Source organism: Staurois parvus, unplaced genomic scaffold, assembly GCF_062004578.1.
Source record: "Staurois parvus isolate SC_StPar_1 unplaced genomic scaffold, SC_StPar_1.0 ptg000413l, whole genome shotgun sequence".
Lineage (NCBI taxonomy): Eukaryota > Metazoa > Chordata > Amphibia > Anura > Ranidae > Staurois > Staurois parvus.
The window spans coordinates 280,754-302,508 of NW_028318209.1; the positions used below are offsets into that span (position 1 = coordinate 280,754).

Genomic DNA, 21,755 nt, shown 5'->3' on the forward strand with positions numbered 1-21,755 from the left:
CCCCGTCGTTTCCACACACATGACCTTTAATGGCCCCCTAGTTTTAGTCCGTAGGGTTCAATATTGAGTTGGCCCCACCCTTTCCACGCACATGACCTTTAATGACCCCCCAGTCTTAGTCCGTAGGGTTCAATATTGAGTTGGCCCCGCCCTTTCCACACACATGACCTTTAATGGCCCCCCAGTCTTAGTCCGTAGGGTTCAATATTGAGTTGGCCCCGCCCTTTCCACACACATGACCTTTAATGGCCCCCAGTCTTAGTTCGTAGGGTCCAATATTGAGTTGGCCCCGTCGTTTCCACACACATGACCTTTAATGGCCCCCTAGTTTTAGTCCGTAGGGTTCAATATTGAGTTGGCCCCGCCCTTTCCATGCACATTACCTTTAATGGCCCCCCAGTCTTAGTCCGTAGGGTTCAATATTGAGTTGGCCCAACCCTTTCCATGCACATGACCTTTAATGACCCCCCAGTCTTAGTCCATAGGGTTCAATATTGAGTTGGCCCCGCCCTTTCCACGCACATGACCTTTAATGACCCCCCAGTCTTAGTCCGTAGGGTTCAATATTGAGTTGGCCCCGCCCTTTCCACACACATGACCTTTAATGGCCCCCCAGTCTTAGTCCGTAGGGTCCAATATTGAGTTGGCCCCGTCGTTTCCACACACATGACCTTTAATGGCCCCCTAGTTTTAGTCCGTAGGGTTCAATATTGAGTTGGCCCCGCCCTTTCCCTACACATGACCTTTAATGGCCCCCCAGTCTTAGTCCGTAGGGTTCAATATTGAGTTGACCCCGCCCTTTCCACACACATGACCTTTAATGGCCCCCCAGTCTTAGTCCGTAGGGTTCAATACTGAGTTGGCCCCGCCCTTTGCAGCTATAACAGCTCCAACTCTTCTGGGAAGGCCGTCCACAAGGTTTAGGAGGGTGTCTATGGGAAGGTTGGACCATTCTTCCAGAAGCACATTTGTCAGGTCAGGCACTGATGTCGGGGGAGGAGGCACTGATGTCGGGGGAGGGGCACTGATGTCGGGGGAGGAGGCCTGGCTCGCAGTCTCCGCTCTAATTCATCCCAAAGGTGTTCTATGGGGTTGAGGTCAGGACTCTGTGCAGGACAGTCAAGTTCCTCCACCCCAAACTGGCTCCTCCATGTCTTTATGGACCTTGCTTTGTGCACTGGTGGGCAGTCATGTTAGAACAGGAAGGGGCCGTCCCCAAACTCTTTTTTCCTTTCAGTGACACCGCTGACGCAGAGACAATTTTTCTCCCGGTGACACCACTGACTTGGGAATTGTTTCCTTTCAGTGATGCCACTGGTGCAGGGACAACGTTTCTCCTGGTGACACCACTGAATTGAGATTTTTTTTTTGCTTTCAGTGACACCGCTGATGCACGGACATTTTCTCTCCCGGTGACACCACAGACCTAGAGACATTTTTCCCTTCGCCCAATGTATGTGTGCCAATCTTAATCTTTTCAATTTGCTGCAGTGTACCACAAACATTCCAAACATTGTGTCCTGTGCCGCTATTGGCCCCGTCCTCCTCTCCACCCAATGGGGTGAGGGAGGGGTTTGGGGTATCCAATAGGCAGGGGGTGCAGTTTCCCCATCTTTGCCCTGGACACGGGATGATGTTCGGTGTAGAGGCACACACTGTCAGACCGTCACACATCGTTCTTCATGAACGTCATCCAATCACAGCCGGACGTTGGGAACTCCGGGTCACTGAAGAATTGTCCATTGTCTGTCCTGGTTGGACAGACAAGAGTCCAGAGAACGGGGTCGCAGCCGGGCCCCAGCCTTGTCCGCGGTGCGGTGGGGACACTCGCGGCCCATCCAATCGGTTATTTGCAGCTCTATTACAATGCCGGTGATTTTCTTTTAGAGCAGATCATGAATAGGAAGCTGATTAGACCTCGTCCCTCCGAAGATAATTGTACGCCTCCAATTTGAGCTTTAGAAATACAAAGAAGTTCTCATCTTTTCTCGTCTCGGTTTTTGTCCCTCGAAGAATAACGATCGGTCTTCTGTAATGTGATTCCGCTACAATGTGATTCCCCCCATCCCCCACCCTATCCCCCATCATAAGGATATATAAGGGTTGGGGGGTTTTTTTATGTAAAATGTGTTAAAAAAAAAAGCACAAAAAATGTAAAAACAAGTTTAAACTTTTTTTTCATCTTTTTTAAAAAAAAATGTTTATTCGTTTATTTTACTACTGTAATTGCAGCTGACAATTACAATTCTGAACATGTTGCGCTGTAGATGTCACTGCGGCCTGAAGGTGGCGGTGTTCATTAGCAGGCCTAATGCTGGCCATAGACGGGTCGAACATCGGCCGATTTAAAAAAAAAATGAAAAATCGGTCGTTCGATTGGCCGATGTTACCACCAACGTTAAAAAAATCGGCCGATTTTTGACCCGTCTATGGCCGGCATTAACCCCATAACTTCTGTCCCTTACAGAGACGGGGGAGCGCACCGTACAATGTGACAGCAATACAAATACATTATTTGGATACAAAGTCTCCTCCTCCTCTTTGGACATTCTGCTCCCTGAGGACGTCGATGACGAAACGCTTAGGGCGGTGCCTTTGGATGTGGCGTTCAGCACGCTCCTGGTCTGCTTGCACGTTGCTTGGGCATGTTTAGCTGGGTCTCAGTCGCTTGTACTCATTACACACGCGGTCTATACTGGGGTCAGTCCGGACTCCTTGCTTGGAAGTGCATTTCTTCATTAAAGTTTGATGATTTTTTAAAACATACCGCACCGTGATTGGTCGCTTTCTTCTTTCGAGTGACGGTCTGATCATCTCTCAGTTTGGATACTAAATCACCTTTGGAGTGGATTTCAGCTTTGCAGAACATCATCTGTTGGATTTCATCCGTCATTTCTTCATTGTTGGTGTCACCATATATATTATTGCTCCCAGAGTAACAAGTACTATAGGCTGGTATTTCAACAATCCGCATATTACTCTGGTGAGTTCTATTCAACCATTTGTAGTGGCGGATTCACTTGGTGATCAATTATTTTGGACATTATTGATTATTTGAACTTTTGGACTTTTTATTTTTTGCTGGATTTCATATTGATTTAAAATATTGTTTTTTATTGTTTTGTCACATTTTTTGTTACACTTTTGTATGTATTTAACCACTTCCAGACCGGACACTTTTACCCCCTTCCTGACCGGACACTTTTACCCCCTTCCTGACCGGACACTTTCCCCCCCCTTCCAGTCCGGACACTTTCCCCCCCTTCCAGTCTGGACACTTTCCCCCCCTTCCAGTCCGAACACTTTCACCCCCTTCCAGTCCGGACACTTTCCCCCCCTTCCAGTCCGGACACTTTCCCCCCCTTCCAGTCCGGACACTTTCCCCCCCTTCCAGTCCGGACACTTTCCCCCCCTTCCAGTCCGGACACTTTCACCTCCTTCCAGTCCGGACACTTTCACCCCCTTCCAGTCCGGACACTTTCACCCCCTTCCAGTCCGCACACTTTCACCCCCTTCCAGTCCGGACACTTTCACCCCCTTCCAGTCCGGACACTTTCCCCCCCTTCCAGTCTGGACACTTTCCCCCCCTTCCAGTCCGAACACTTTCACCCCCTTCCAGTCCGGACACTTTCCCCCCCCTTCCAGTCCGGACACTTTCCCCCCCTTCCAGTCCGGACACTTTCCCCCCCTTCCAGTCCGGACACTTTCACCCCCTTCCAGTCCGGACACTTTCCCCCCCTTCCAGTCCGGACACTTTCCCCCCCTTCCAGTCCGGACACTTTCCCCCCCTTCCAGTCCGGACACTTTCCCCCCCTTCCAGTCCGGACACTTTCACCTCCTTCCAGTCCGGACACTTTCACCCCCTTCCAGTCCGGACACTTTCACCCCCTTCCAGTCCGCACACTTTCACCCCCTTCCAGTCCGGACACTTTCACCCCCTTCCAGTCCGGACACTTTCCCCCCCTTCCAGTCCGGACACTTTCCCCCCCTTCCAGTCCGAACACTTTCACCCCCTTCCAGTCCGGACACTTTCCCCCCCTTCCAGTCCGGACACTTTCCCCCCCTTCCAGTCCGGACACTTTCCCCCCTTCCAGTCCGGACACTTTCCCCCCCTTCCAGTCCGGACACTTTCCCCCCCCTTCCAGTCCGGACACTTTCCCCCCTTCCTGACCAGGCCAATTTTCAGCTTTCAGCGCTATCACACTTTGAATGACAATTGCGCGGTTATGCAACACTGTACCCAAATGAATTTTTTACAATTTTTTTGAGACAGATAAAGCTTTATTTTGGTGGTATTTATTCACCACTGGGATTTGTATTTTTTTTTGCTATGTAAATGAAATATCCAAAAATTTTGAAAAAAAGTGTTTTTTTTATAAAATTTTGCAAATAAATAATATTTCATCATAAATCTTAGCCAAAATGTATTCCGTTATCTTTTTAGTAAAAAAAAAAAAAATCCAAATTAGTTTATAACCAAAAATTATAATTTTTAAACATTTTTTTTTACATTTTTATTTTATTTTTTTATATTATTATTTTTTATTTATTTATTATTTTTTTTACATACTGTCACCCTAGCAGTACATGGTCACCATGGTGACACTGTACTACTTGTGGGGGGTGATGAAGATTTTTTTTTTTTTACACTGATTGCTTTTACACCCATAAAGGCTGTAAGAGGAATCATTTCTCCTTCTCTCTGGCTGCATTCCTGCAGCCATTGAGAAATACTGTGTGAGCTGTGATTGGTCACAGCTTGTCACATGGTACAAGGCTTTTGTGAATAGCCCTGTACCATGTGACCTCTGTGATCATTCACAGATTTCACACGTAGTAAGCAATGATGTCACAAGTGACATCTTTCTTACTACTTTGCATGTGATCACTGATTGGCCAATCAGTGATCACATGATCGGGACCTCGTACAGAGGAGGACACAGTGGGCACCGGATCGTGGTGCTGCGCGCTTCCAGGGAGCGCGCACAAGCAGGGTGCGGAGAGGCCGTTTATAAACTGTCCCCCGCCCCTGCGCTGCCACCGTCTGACCGTTTATATGCAACGGCCGGTCAGGAAGTGGTTATTTTTTTTTATATTTTTGTGAAGCTTTGTATATCCTGTAAGTTTATAGGTTGGGTTCTGCAGCTTACTGTTGTCTTACACAATTTCCATGGCGCTGGTTCTATACTGGCGCTGGTTCTATACTGGTGCTGGTTCTATACTGGCGCTGGTTCTATACTGGCGCTGGTTCTATACTGGCGCTGGTACTATACTGGCGCTGGTTCTATACTGGCGCTGGTTCTAAACTGGCGCTGGTTCTATACTGGCGCTGGTTCTATACTGGCGCTGGTACTATACTGGCGCTGGTTCTATACTGGCGCTGGTTCTATACTGGCGCTGGTTCTATATTGGCGCTGGTTCTATATTGGCGCTGGTTCTATACTGGCGCTGGTTCTATACTGGCGCTGGTTCTATATTGGCGCTGGTTCTATATTGGCGCTGGTTCTATACTGGCGCTGGTTCTATACTGGCGCTGGTTCTATACTGGCGCTGGTTCTATATTGGCGCTGGTTCTATACTGGCGCTGGTTCTATACTGGCGCTGGTTCTATATTGGCGCTGGTTCTATATTGGCGCTGGTTCTATACTGGCGCTGGTTCTATACTGGCGCTGGTTCTATATTGGTGCTGGTTCTATACTGGCGCTGGTTCTATATTGGTGCTGGTTCTATATTGGCGCTGGTTCTATACTGGCGCTGGTTCTATATTGGTGCTGGTTCTATATTGGCGCTGGTTCTATACTGGCGCTGGTTCTATACTGGCGCTGGTTCTATACTGGCGCTGGTTCTATATTGGCGCTGGTTCTATACTGGCGCTGGTACTATACTGGCGCTGGTACTATACTGGCGCTGGTTCTATACTGGCGCTGGTTCTATACTGGCGCTGGTTCTATATTGGCGCTGGTTCTATACTGGTGCTGGTTCTATACTGGTGCTGGTTCTATACTGGTGCTGGTTCTATACTGGCGCTGGTTCTATACTGGCGCTGGTTCTATACTGGCGCTGGTTCTATACTGGCGCTGGTTCTATACTGGCGCTGGTACTATACTGGCGCTGGTTCTATACTGGCGCTGGTTCTATATTGGCGCTGGTTCTATATTGGCGCTGGTTCTATACTGGCGCTGGTTCTATACTGGCGCTGGTTCTATACTGGCGCTGGTTCTATACTGGCGCTGGTACTATACTGGCGCTGGTACTATACTGGCGCTGGTTCTATACTGGCGCTGGTTCTATACTGGCGCTGGTTCTATACTGGCGCTGGTTCTATACTGGCGCTGGTTCTATACTGGCGCTGGTTCTATATTGGCGCTGGTTCTATACTGGTGCTGGTTCTATATTGGCGCTGGTTCTATATTGGCGCTGGTTCTATACTGGCGCTGGTACTATACTGGCTGGTTCTATACTGGCGCTGGTTCTATACTGGCGCTGGTTCTATATTGGCGCTGGTTCTATACTGGTGCTGGTTCTATACTGGTGCTGGTTCTATATTGGCGCTGGTTCTATACTGGCGCTGGTTCTATACTGGTGCTGGTTCTATACTGGCGCTGGTTCTATACTGGCGCTGGTACTATACTGGCTGGTTCTATACTGGCGCTGGTTCTATACTGGCGCTGGTTCTATATTGGCGCTGGTTCTATACTGGTGCTGGTTCTATACTGGTGCTGGTTCTATATTGGCGCTGGTTCTATACTGGCGCTGGTTCTATATTGGCGCTGGTTCTATACTGGTGCTGGTTCTATACTGGTGCTGGTTCTATACTGGCGCTGGTTCTATATTGGTGCTGGTTCTATACTGGCGCTGGTACTATACTGGCGCTGGTTCTATATTGGTGCTGGTTCTATACTGGTGCTGGTTCTATACTGGTGCTGGTTCTATATTGGCGCTGGTTCTATACTGGCGCTGGTTCTATACTGGCGCTGGTTCTATACTGGCGCTGGTTCTATATTGGTGCTGGTTCTATACTGGTGCTGGTTCTATACTGGTGCTGGTACTATACTGGCTGGTTCTATACTGGCGCTGGTACTATACTGGCGCTGGTACTATACTGGCGCTGGTTCTATACTGGCGCTGGTTCTATACTGGCGCTGGTTCTATACTGGCGCTGGTTCTATATTGGTGCTGGTTCTATACTGGTGCTGGTTCTATACTGGCGCTGGTACTATACTGGCTGGTTCTATACTGGCGCTGGTACTATACTGGCGCTGGTACTATACTGGCGCTGGTTCTATACTGGCGCTGGTTCTATACTGGCGCTGGTTCTATACTGGCGCTGGTTCTATACTGGCGCTGGTTCTATATTGGCGCTGGTTCTATACTGGTGCTGGTTCTATACTGGCGCTGGTTCTATACTGGCGCTGGTTCTATACTGGTGCTGGTTCTATACTGGTGCTGGTTCTATACTGGCGCTGGTTCTATATTGGTGCTGGTTCTATACTGGCGCTGGTACTATACTGGCTGGTTCTATATTGGCGCTGGTTCTATATTGGCGCTGGTTCTATACTGGTGCTGGTTCTATACTGGTGCTGGTTCTATATTGGCGCTGGTTCTATACTGGCGCTGGTTCTATACTGGTGCTGGTTCTATATTGGCGCTGGTTCTATATTGGCGCTGGTTCTATACTGGCGCTGGTTCTATACTGGCGCTGGTTCTATACTGGCGCTGGTACTATACTGGTGCTGGTTCTATACTGGTGCTGGTTCTATACTGGTGCTGGTTCTATATTGGCGCTGGTTCTATACTGGCGCTGGTTCTATACTGGCGCTGGCGCTGGTTCTATACTGGCGCTGGTTCTATACTGGCGCTGGTTCTATACTCATATATACATCTTTTATATTTTGCCATAAATTGGGCACTTATATTAATTCTGTCTAATGTTCTATTATCTCAGATTTAATTTGTCTTTTTTTTCCCTGAACATTTCCATTTGCTAGACGATATTATATGACATCACAGATTGCAATGGCCGCCCTTCTCTTCTCCGGGACTTCTGCTTTGAGGAAATATATTTCATATTTGGGGTTTCTAAGACATTTTCTAGCAAAAACAATCCCCAAAAATCTGATTTTACCGTGTGTGAAAAAATTATAAAAACTTGCCCCCGGCAGGTAAGCGGTTAAGAAACGGTTTGAGGGAACGAATTGTCATTCAGTTTCCATCGACTTCAAATCTGAAACGTTTTGTGTTTATTCTTCAATCTGTATTTAGTGTCTCGTGAACTTTTCCCGCACACATCCGCGTTCTGCATGAAAAGGAAACTTCCTCCGCGTCAGGTTTCAGTCACAAGGAACAGATTACAGGCGCGGCGTTCGGGTCAAATTAGATTTTCTTTGATTCCATTGAATTTCCATCGACAGAAGGAGCTCACGCAGAAGAGAATAATAGGAAGTTGTGATAACGCCAGATGAGCTGGATTCTAACGAGCCGCTCTCGCAGCACCACCTTGTCAGGAGCAGCAGGCAGCGTCTCAGCGCCGCGAAAGTGATTTCTAACATACCGCTGCGCTAATATACCCTCCCCCTCCAGCAAATCCTGCCAGAGCCCACCGCTCCTCAATATTGGTGATATTCCAAAGCCGGCATTGTGATGGGGGGGGGGGGGCAGCATGTAGAAAAGATTTTAAAAGAAACGAATAAATCTTGTGAACGTTTTTTACCATCTAGAAGTAAATGTGATCACCAGAAACCCCAAAACACTTACATTCAAGTCAAGCCATGAATGAAAACTGCCACAGTTACACAGTTACATAGTTACACAGTTACATAGTTACATAGTTACATAGTTACACAGTTACACAGTTACACAGTTACATAGTTACACAGTTACACAGTTACACAGTTACATAGTTACACAGTTACACAGTTACACAGTTACACAGTTACACAGTTACATAGTTACACAGTTACACAGTTACACAGTTACATAGTTACACAGTTACATAGTTACATAGTTACACAGTTACACAGTTACATAGTTACACAGTTCCATAGTTACATAGTTACACAGTTACATAGTTACACAGTTACACAGTTACACAGTTACACAGTTACACAGTTACACAGTTACATAGTTACACAGTTCCATAGTTACATAGTTACACAGTTACACAGTTACACAGTTACACAGTTACACAGTTACACAGTTACATAGTTACACAGTTCCATAGTTACACAGTTACACAGTTACACAGTTACATAGTTACATAGTTACACAGTTACATAGTTACACAGTTACACAGTTACATAGTTACACAGTTACACAGTTACATAGTTACACAGTTACATAGTTACATAGTTACACAGTTACATAGTTACACAGTTACATAGTTACATAGTTACACAGTTACACAGTTACATAGTTACACAGTTCCATAGTTACATAGTTACACAGTTACATAGTTACACAGTTACACAGTTACACAGTTACACAGTTACATAGTTCCATAGTTACACAGTTACATAGTTACACAGTTACACAGTTACATAGTTACACAGTTACACAGTTACATAGTTACACAGTTCCATAGTTACACAGTTACATAGTTACACAGTTACACAGTTACACAGTTACACAGTTACACAGTTACATAGTTACACAGTTACACAGTTACACAGTTACATAGTTACACAGTTACACAGTTACATAGTTACATAGTTACATAGTTCCATAGTTACACAGTTACATAGTTACACAGTTACACAGTTACATAGTTACACAGTTACACAGTTACATAGTTACACAGTTCCATAGTTACACAGTTACATAGTTACACAGTTACACAGTTACACAGTTACACAGTTACACAGTTACATAGTTACACAGTTACACAGTTACACAGTTACATAGTTACACAGTTACACAGTTACATAGTTACATAGTTACACAGTTACATAGTTACACAGTTACACAGTTACATAGTTACATAGTTACACAGTTACATAGTTACACAGTTACACAGTTACACAGTTACACAGTTACACAGTTACATAGTTACACAGTTACATAGTTACATAGTTCCATAGTTACACAGTTTATCCAGAGGAAGGCAAAAAAAATCCCAGCAAAGCACGATCCAATTTGCTCCTGCAGGGGAAACATTCCTTCCTGATCCCCCGAGAGGCAATCGGATATTCCCTGGATCAATAATCAGATATTCCCTGGATCAATAATCGGATATTCCCGGGATCAATAATCGGATATTCCCGGGATCAATAATCGGATATTCCCGGGATCACCTTTCCCTATAAATGTTATATCCAGTTATATTCTGTGTATCCAATAAGGATCCAGGACTTTCCTACAGCAACCCACTGAGCTGGCCACACCCAACTCTGGAGGGAGTCTATTCCACATTCTCAGCTCTTACTGTGAAGAAACCTTTCCGTGTTTGGAGATGACATTTCTTTTCCTCCAGACGTAAAGAGCGCCCCCTTGTCCTCTGTGATGACCTCAGGGAGAATACCTACACAGAGTTCATTATATGAATGGCCTGGTCAAGAGGGGGGGGGGGTAATCCTCTGGAGGGGGAGGGGTTACATAGTTACCTGAAGCCCTGATGAAGGAGGGGGCATCTTCTGGAGGGGGAGGGGTTACATAGTTACCTGAAGCCCTGATGAAGGGGGGGGGGGTGAATCCTCTGAAGGGGGAGGGGTTACATAGTTACCTGAAGCCCTGATGAAGGGGGGGGGGATCCTCTGGATGGGGAGGGGTTACATAGTTACCTGAAGCCCTGATGAAGGGGGGGGGGGGAAATCCTCTGAAGGGGGAGGGGTTACATAGTTACCTGAAGCCCTGATGAAGGGGGGGGATCCTCTGGATGGGGAGGGGTTACATAGTTACCTGAAGCCCTGATGAAGGGGGGGGGGGTGAATCCTCTGGATGGGGAGGGGTTAGATAGTTACCTGAAGCCCTGATGAAGGGGGGGGTGAATCCTCTGGAGGGGGAGGGGTGAGATAGTTACCTGAAGCCCTGATGAAGGGGGGGGGGTGAATCCTCTGGAGGGGTTAGATAGTTACCTGAAGCCCTGATGAAGGGGGGGGGGGTGAATCCTCTGGAGGGGGAGGGGTGAGATAGTTACCTGAAGCCCTGATGAGGGGGGGGGGGTAATCCCTGAAACATGTCGGATGCTTTTTTAGCACAATACCATCAAAGGAATTTGGCCTCTTTCATCTTTCGGTCTGGTGCTCCTCCCATTGGCACATTTGTTTTTCTCTGGTTGCCTGCTGGGTTCCCTACCACTGGAGGCAGCCTTGGCTGTTGTGAGCTCTTTAACCCCTTGGCACCGGCGCCTCCCGGCCCTTTAAGGGTTTCAGAAGCTGGGAGGAAGAGTGGGATTTTAGGGTCATGTGACCACCGTGATTCACCAACATGGCGGTCACATGATTGGGAAAGGTCCCGATCGAAAGAGGAGATCGAGACCTTTCCGAGAGTACCGCATTGTGTGCGCTGGGAGCGTGCAAGGCGTGCGCAGGGAGCGCGGAGGGAGTGCGCAGGGAGTGAGCAGGGAGTGCGCAGGGAGTGCGCAGGGAGCGCGGAGGGAGTGCACAGGGAGTGAGCAGGGAGTGCGCAGGGAGTGCGCAGGGAGCGCGGAGGGAGCGCGCAGGGAGTGAGCAGGGAGTGCGCAGGGAGTGCGCAGGGAGTGAGCAGGGAGTGCGCAGGGAGTGCGCAGGGAGTGAGCAGGGAGTGCGCAGGGAGTGCGCAGGGAGTGCGCAGGGAGCGCGGAGGGAGTGCGCAGGGAGTGCGCAGGGCACGCACATTTGCGTGCAGCCGGTGTGAAAAGGTTAAATATTTCTGCCCTCTCACTGCCTCTCTCTGCATTATTGGACATGTATACGTATGTATTGTTGCCTTCCTCTGGATCCACTGCGGGTGTCGGATTATAACTTGTTTTTTTGTTGAACTGGATGGACTTTTGTCTTTTTTCAGCCAGACTAACTATGGAATTATGTAACTATGTGTCAGTCTCGTGGCTCTTGTGACACACATGGCCGAGCATGACGTGAGGCCCTCTCCATTGAAACTCACCCTACATTGTTTGGAGTACACCCTACATGAAGCCAGAACAATGGGGGGGATAATAGTTGGTTGCCAAGGTTACTTTTTACATTATGAAATGAACCGGCCAATGGTGAAGAGCCGTCACTTGCTGTACGATTCGTATTTCTTTGTATTTCCAAAGCTATTAAGCATAATGGCCCCGTGGCCGTCCACAGAGTCTCAAAGGGCCAATCACTTAAAGGACAAGTCAAGTTGAAGTGTGGCCCAGCGTTAGCCGGAGGGGGGCTCCAGAATCCAACTCCTTGTCGGAGCAACAAAAGTAACCGAGAATAATTCCTTTAATGACTTATCGCCGTGGAAATGGCAGCGGGTTCCCAAAGCACGAGGCCTCGTCTGCAGATCATGGGAAGGGAAGGGCTGGTTTTCGGCACAGATCTGAGACTGCAAACCAGTAGAGTAAACCACTTAGAAGGTGAAAAGCAGCACCAAGAAATGTTGGGGGGATGCGATATTCGTGGGGTGCATGGAGGGCATCAATGGGGATGTTTGTCAAAATATACTGTCCAGCTATAACCCCCCCCCCCAGCTGTAAAGGAAACCTGTACTGAGAGAACATCGGGGACCTCAACTGCTAACCTCCTCAAAATAGTTGCCTGGTAGTCAAGCTGATCCTCCGGCTTCCATGCTTTGCGTAAATGACCCCACCATGGTTGTGCAGCAAGGGGAGTCAGAGGAATCTGCAGACTTGTTCTGGTCCAAGGACTTAAAGTATTGATGCTTTCGATGAGCAAGACAGCCAGGCAACCCACGTTTTCCAAAAGAGGTCACCATCGGCAGTCCTGACCTCCATCCACTGATAGAAATCTCAGAGAAATCTCCTACACAGGGATGTGGACAGCAGTATGGAGGCGGCAGAGGTACTAAAGATGAAACCGTTTGGGCTGGAGTTGAGTTCGAATTATACTTTTCATTCAGGTCGAACTAAACTGTATCTGAGCACCAAAGTCTGAAAATGATTTTTAATTCATTTCCAATATTCAGAGCAAACACCCATCCATCCACCCATCCATGTCTCCACCCATCCATCCATGACTCCATCCATGTCTCCATCCATCAATCCATGTCTCCATCCATCCATCCATGTCTCCATCCATCCATCCATGTCTCCATCCATCAATCCATGTCTCCATCCATCCATCCATGTCTCCATCCATCCATCCATGTCTCCATCCATCAATCCATGTCTCCACCCATCAATCCATATCTCCACCCATCCATCCATGTCTCCACCCATCCATCCATGCCTCCACCCATCAATCCATATCTCCACCCATCAATCCATGTCTCCACCCGTCAATCAATATCTCCACCCATCCATCTATGTCTCCACCCATCCATCCATGTCTCCATCCATCAATCCATGTCTCCACCCATCCATACATCCATCCACCCATCCATCCATCCATCCATCCATCCATCCATGTCTCCACCCATCCATGTCTCCACCCATCCATCTATGTCTCCACCCATCCATCTATGTCTCCACCCATCAATCCATGTCTCCACCCATCAATCCATATCTCCACCCATCCATCCATGTCTCCACCCATCCATCCACGTCTCCATCCATCAATCCATGTCTCCACCCATCAATCCATATCTCCACCCATCCATCCATGTCTCCACCCATCCATCCATGTCTCCACCCATCCATCCATGCCTCCACCCATCCATCCATGCCTCCATCCATCAATCCATGTCTCCACCCATCCATCCATGTCTCCACCCATCCATCCATGTCTCCACCCATCCATCCATGTCTCCACCCACCCATCCATCCATCTATGTCTCCGCCCATCCATTCATGTCTCCATCCATCCATCCATCTATGTCTCCGCCCATCCATTCATGTCTCCATCCATCCATGTCTCCACCCATCCATCCATCTATGTCTCCACCCATCCATCCATCTATGTCTCCACCCATCCATCCATGTCTCCATTCTTTATTTTCTTGAAATTTTTTAAATAGTCAATGTTGATTGAGAAAGTGAAATTCCACTTTAGCGCAGGGCTCTTAATGCACGGGCACTGCCCAGGGGCACCAGATGCATTGGAGGCCCCATGATTATCTTGTATTACATCATACTTACCAACTGTCCCGGATTTGGTGGGATAGTCATGGTTTTTACTAAGCTGTCCCGGGATGGCCCAGGCAGCATCACAGAGCTTGTATTGTGCCCTTCTGATCCAAGTATTGTGTCATCCTGATCCCCCCTGTACTGTGCCCCCTGTATCCCCCCTGTACTGTGCCCCCTGTATCCCCCCTGTACTGTGCCCTCCTGACCCCCCTGTACTGTTCCCTCCTGACTCCCCCTGTACTGTGCCATCTGACCCCCCCCCCTGTACTGTGCCCTCCTGACCCCCCTGTACTGTTCCCTCCTGACTCCCCCTGTACTGTGCCATCTGATCCCCCCCTGTACTGTGCCCCCCTGTATCCCCCCTGTACTGTGCCCTCCTGATCCCCCTGTACTGTGCCATCTGACCCCCCCCTGTACTGTGCCCTCCTGACTCTCCCCTGGGGGCAGGCTGGTAGGGGCCCCAGAGCATTACACTGCCCAGGGGCCCATGATGCTATTCAGATGGCCCTGCTTTCACATGTTGAATGAGGTCATACTAGACTAGTCCTCTTCTCCTACTGTATGTACAGGATTGTTGTGGCGGCAATTCTTGTGTTTCTTAGACCACCATGGAGCATTCCATTCTTTCCAGTTGGATTGGTGAAATTTGGCGAGTGGGTTGCCAGGGTTTGCCCGTAGTCTCTGAAGTATTGGCTGCGATTCGCTGCACATGTTTCCGATTGAAAAGGAACACAAGGAGTTGTCTATAACATCGGCATTGTCTTGTATTTGAAGTGGAAGGTAACATCCAATTGGCTGCAGTGGGCCCCGAGAAACCCTTGGAGCCAAGATACAGTCTGGCCCTTCAGTGCTCTGCGGTAATGTCTGAATGGCGCCCCCACGCAGCTCTGAGCCGAGTGTTTCGGTGCATCACAATGTATAGTAATGCATTACTGCGTGTCGTCCTGATCTGGGACAGAAAAATTGCTGCGTCTCAGTTTTTGGTGTATTCAGGAAATAGCCGGTATGCTGAAGGCGAACCTCAAAAAATGGAACGTTTATTCAGATTCACACACATAAAGTGCAATGTGACAGCCACTGATGTCTCCAGGCTTTGCTGGGCCCTTTCACACGTTTGTCACCTTTCTGGGCCTTGGCAGAATCCTTTTGTCAGACATGTCATGTCTATCACTTTGAGAAGGGGTCCAGCATGTGGGGAGGTGCAGCGAGGTGCGGTGGCGGCGGCAGACACAGAGGCCGGTGGCAATAATCCTTGGAACTTGTACTGAAGAGAGTGACCGATACAAACGTCCCGGTGGGAGAGCGCCGCTTAGGGAAAACACTCACAGTTCAGTTCACACGCAAAGATGCAGCGGGAGGAGAGGTGCCGACAGCGTCTGTTTCAGAGTGTGAAGTGCGGCCTTGCTAGTCCAGTTCCAAGAGGGGAGGCTTTCTTGCAGGACAGCAAGTTCCTAGCCTGTCCTTACTTGTCAGGAACCTTAACCTGCTACTAGTCACTTTCCCTGTCAGAAGGGCTTTCTCCCTACTCTACGCAATTCGCAAAAGTGCCAAAACCCGGGGACAGGGACATATATAGACCTTGTTGACCTAAAATGGCCACCAGGGGCCCCATGGATGCAGTGTAGCCAATGGGCAGGCTGCTCCATGACCCAGGAAACCTCAAAGAAACCAGGTTTATCTTGACTTCTTCTCCAAGCTGTGGTAGCATTCGGCTGAGCGCCACCTACAGTGGAGGAAACAGATTGCTCTTGCCTACAAGTGGGGGCTCCAAAACATTGGTGGACACCCTGTCTATGTGCACTTTCTGCATGTCAGTCGCAATATGCTTTTTAATTTTTGAGGTTTATTTTGGTGTGCTGGACACTTCTTAAATGACCCCAAATACGTTACTGTGGAATCCTCCATAGGGCAGAAGAGGGTCCCGTGCTGCCTGGATGGGACTGCAGTTTTTTGGTCCATTCTTGTGTATTGGGAAGGCAATTCTGAATGAATAGACTGCTGTAATGCAACACATATACGAATGTAGCGCCCTCTTACTGAAGCTACGGGGAGCTGGACCCTAATGGTTAGCCAGGAGCCGGTTAGCAGCTCAGGTGTAATAGCCAGAGAGGGCTCACATTGTGGTCAGGGCTGAGAGGCTCTACAGGCCAGCCCCTTCTGGAATTTCCCCCTGCTCTGAGGCTTTCGGAGGAGGGCTTTGGAGGCAGTGAGTGGATCTGAGGAGTGGTTGGCTGCACTCTTAGCAGACTTCAGCCAGTCCCCAATAGAAGGCTTGGGGCTGGGACTCCCTTAGAAGGGTAGGAGCCTGCTCAGTGTGGTGGGAGAGGTAGAGAGAGAGCCCAAGGAAGATGTGAGGCTGGAGGTAGAAGGCTGCCAGGAGGCCTAGTGAGATGGGGCCTGCCTGCGGGCCTGGAGCTGGAAAGGAGGAAAACTCGGGACTCACCGGCCTCCTTAGGGAGATTATTATTCTTTTATAAGCATTTTAGCCTTCCGTGACGCCATACAACATAATACAAATACATAAATAATAAATAAATAATAAATACATAAACAAGTATCCTCTGGATCCACTGTGGGTGGAGGATTATAACTTTTATTTATTTAATGGTTGAACTGGATGGACTTTTGTCTTTTTTCAGCCAGACTAACTATGGAACAAGCACTGTACAACAAATATGTTCATTGCCAAGTACTCATGTAAGTGGTGTCTCTTGTACTTCAGGTTTGTTATAATTTCCCATAAACTGCATGAATATATAGACAGCGGAAACAGACAGAAACCATGAAATATTTCACACCCCCATGGAAGAAAAATATGTTTTAAAAATATTATTCCCAAATATATTGACGTATACTGTACTTGAAATACTACAATTTTGGCCGTATTCAATATATTTCAATATATATATATATTACACAGTATATCCTCAAGTAGAAAACGCATACATACAAAATGTATGTATATATGATCAACTCCACTGAATATAAACCGCGTTCAAAATGGTATTTTTAAAAGTGAAAAATAAATAAGTGACTAAATAAAAACATATATACCGTATTTGCCGGCGTATAAGACGACCCCCCCTACTTTTCCTGCTAAAATGTAGTGTTTGGGCTATACTCGCCGTATAAGACTACCCCTCTTCCAATGCACACCAGTGGGAGGAATAGTGCCCCATCATTGGTGTCAGTGGGAGGAATAGTGCCCCATCATTGGTGTCAGTGGGAGGAATAGTGCCCCATCATTGGTGTCGGTGGGAGGAATAGTGTCCCATCATTGGTGTCAGTGGGAGGAATAGTGCCCATCATTGGTGTCAGTGGGAGGAATAGTGCCCCATCATTGGTGTCAGTGGGAGGAATAGTCCCCCATCATTGGTGTCAGTGGGAGGAATAGTGCCCCATCATTGGTGTCAGTGGGAGGAATAGTGCCTCATCATTGATGTCAGTGGGAGGAATAGTGTCCCATCATTGGTATCAGTGGGAGGAATAGTGCCCCATCGTTGGTGTCAGTGGGAGGAATAGTGCCCCATCATTGGTGTCAGTGGGAGGAATAGTGCCCCATCATTGATGTCAGTGGGAGGAATAGTGCCCCATCATTGGTGTCAGTGGGAGGAATAGTGCCCCATCATTGGTGTCAGTGGCAGGAATAGTGCCCCATCATTGGTGTCAGTGGGAGGAATAGTGCCCCATCATTGATGTCAGTGGGAGGAATAGTGCCCCATCATTGATGTCAGTGGGAGGAATAGTGCCCCATCATTGGTGTCAGTGGGAGGAATAGTGCCCCATCATTGGTGTCAGTGGGAGGAATAGTGCCCCATCATTGGTGTCAGTGGGAGGAATAGTGCCCCATCATTGATGTCAGTGGGAGGAATAGTGCCCCATCATTGGTGTCAGTGGGAGGAATAGTGCCCCATCATTGGTGTCAGTGGGAGGAATAGTGCCCCATCATTGGTGTCAGTGGGAGGAATAGTGCCCCATCATTGGTGTCAGTGGGAGGAATAGTGCCCCATCATTGGTATCAGTGGGAGGAATAGTGCCCCATCATTGGTATCAGTGGGAGGAATAGTGCCCCATCATTGGTGTCAGTGGGAGGAATAGTGCCCCATCATTGGTGTCAGTGGGGGGAATAGGTGCCCCATCATTGGTATCAGTGGCAGGAATAGTGCCCCATCATTGGTGTCAGTGGGAGGAATAGTGCCCCATCATTGGTGTCAGTGGGAGGAATGGTGTCCCATCATTGGTGTCAGTGAGGGGTGGAATAGTGCCCCATCATTGGTGTCAGTGGGGGGAGGAATAGTGCCCCATCGTTGGTGTCAGTGGGGGGGGGAATAGTGCCCCATCGTTGGTGTCAGTGGGGGGAGGAATAGTGCCCCATCGTTGGTGTCAGTGGGAGGAATAGTGCCCCATCGTTGGTATCAGTGGGAGGAATAGTGCCCCATCATTGGTATCAGTGACACCAATGATGGGGCACTATTCCTCCCACTGACACTTGCTGACCCTGTTCTAGTACAGTACAGCATATGTGGTTGCAGCAGCACCTCTACACAGAGCACTTACCTGCTGCTCCGGCACTCAATTTTCGCGGGGCCGCTCGGCTCCGCCCCCTCGCCGGTGATTGGCCGCCTGTGTGCCTTTCCTGAGCTACAGTTCTGGCGGCCAATCACCGGTGAGGAGGCGGAGCCGCGCAGCCGCACGAACATCCAGTGGCCGAACTGAAGGAGACGCCGCGCTTTCTGGACCGGATCGTCGTGGGACTGGATCCAGGTAAGAGACGTCAGCCCCTGCAAACCCCTGTACTTAATGCCGCAGCCCCCCTAACATGTGTACCGGCGTATAAGACGACCCCCGACTTTTGAGAAGATTTTCAAGGGTCAAAAAGTCGTCTTATACGCCGGCAAATACGGTATATATATATATATATATACATACTGTATGTTGAAATGCGTCTTTAAAAATACATTTTTTTTTTTTTTTTTATAAATATTTATTAATTTTCTTCCAAATACAAATTACAAACACCTATTTCTATACAAAAAAAACATCAGATCGAAATATCCTTATTAACATAACTTATCTATATCCCACTTCCCCTCCCTTTCCCCTCCCCCCCTCCCACTCAGCAATTCACTTCTCTAAAACCAATTCTAAACTCAACTTTTGTTTCGAGGGGTATAATTCATCATCATATATTTCACTTTTTCTCTATATTCCTCCCATTTTTTCCACTTTATATTATACTTCTCCAACATATCCATATAATATATTCTTTCCGTCGCACAAATCTGATTCATTCTGATCATCCAATCTTCCTCTGTCGGCACCTTTTTCCTGGAAAAAAAGAGAGGTGCTTTAAAAATACATTTAATCTACATTTTTTTAGAATGCGTTTACAAATATATGTAAAAATAATATGTTAAAATGACTTTTTTATATATTAAAAAAAAATGAAGAATAAATTAAAAAGATATATATTTTTAAAAATATATTTCATGTACTTTGTAATATATAAAAAACGCAACATACGGACATACAGTGTGTATATATATATAAAAATATATTTTGAGATATATTAAATATGACCAAAATTGTAGTTTTTCAAAATATATGTCGATATATTTGGGAAGAATATTTTTAAAGTATACTTAAAGTATATTTTTCTTCCATGGGGGTGTGAAATATTTCATCATTTCTGTCTGTTTCTGCTTTCTATATATTCGTTAAGTTTCTGGGAAATTATAACAAACCTGAAGTACAAGAGACACCATATATTCTGATATATATTGAATATGACCAAAATTGTAGTATTTCAAACATGTCGATATATTTGGGAAGAATATTTTTAAAATATATTTAAAAAATATTTTTCTTCCATGTGGGGAGCTCCTGGTGGTGTCTTTAGATTTCCTCAGTGGTTCCTATATCCCCCCCCCCCCCCCCCCCAGCACAGATCTTTGTAAAGCGACATCCTGGCAGCGCCCAGTAATTAGAACATATACTCCTGAGGAAGACCATCAATTATGTTTTCTTCATCCATCGCCTAGGCCAGTGGTCGGCAAGCCGCGGCTCGCGAGCCACATGCGGCTCTTTACCAGCTTAAATGCGGCTCTTCTGTGTGCCGGGCGCCCCCTCCCCTCCCTCCTCTCCCTCCTCTCGGACGGGCATGTGCAGGGTGGCCGCCCCCTCACCTCCCCTACCCTCCCCTCCCTCCTCTCCCTCCTCTCGGACGGGCGTGTGCAGGGCGGCCGCCCCCTCCCCTCCCTCCTCTCGGACGGCCGCCCGCTCCCCTCCCTCCTCTCGGGCGGCCGCCCCAAAAGTCAGGACTCTGCAGCTGTCAGGATGTAGGCGGGGCAGCCAGGATGTAGGCGGGGCAGCGTGACAAACTCCTCTCCTCTCACAGTCCGCCCTGAAGACCAGAACGGCGCGGGAAGCACGGCGAGAGGAACGCGCGGAGCAAAGGTAAGTGAATTGACACAGGGGGGACTTACTATATGGGGGATGAATTACTATATGGGGGACTTACTATATGGGGGGACTTACTATATGGGGGGGGACTTACTATATGGGGGATGAATTACTATATGGGGGACTTACTATATGGGGGATGAATTACTATATGGGGGACTTACTATATGGGGGGACTTACTATATGGGGGGGGACTTACTATATGGGGGATGAATTACTATATGGGGGACTTACTATATGGGGGGGGACTTACTATATGGGGGGGGACTTACTATATGGGGGACTTACTATATGGGGGACTTACTATATGGGGGATGAATTACTATATGGGGGACTTACTATATGGGGGGGGGACTTACTATATGGGGGATGAATTACTATATGGGGGATGAATTACTATATGGGAGATGAATTACTATGGGGGATGAATTACTATATGGGGGATGAATTACTATATGGGGGATGAATTACTATATGGGGGATGAATTACTATAGGGGGGATGAATTACTATATGGGGGATGAATTACTATATGGGGGATGAATTACTATATGGGGGATGAATTACTATGGGGGATGAATTACTATATGGGGGATGAATTACTATATGGGGGATGAATTACTATATGGGGGATGAATTACTATAGGGGGGATGAATTACTATATGGGGGATGAATTACTATATGGGGGATGAATTACTATATGGGGGATGAATTACTATGGGGGATGAATTACTATATGGGGGATGAATTACTATATGGGGGATGAATTACTATATGGGGGATGAATTACTATAGGGGGGATGAATTACTATATGGGGGATGAATTACTATAGGGGGGATGAATTACTATGGGGGATGAATTACTATATGGGGGATGAATTACTATATGGGGGATGAATTACTATATGGGGGATGAATTACTATATGGGGGATGAATTACTATAGGGGGGATGAATTACTATATGGGGGATGAATTACTATAGGGGGGATGAATTACTATGGGGGATGAATTACTATATGGGGGATGAATTACTATATGGGGGATGAATTACTATATGGGGGATGAATTACTATGGGGGATGAATTACTATATGGGAGATA

General features: G+C 47.5%; 1 protein-coding gene across 1 annotated transcript in view; it reads left to right on the plus strand.

Moving 5' to 3' along the window:
- The window catches only part of LOC149454976 (lysyl oxidase homolog 4-like), a gene marked incomplete at its 3' end in the record, with an annotated part of 222,569 nt that overhangs the window by 193,418 nt on the left and 7,396 nt on the right, over positions 1-21,755 (plus strand).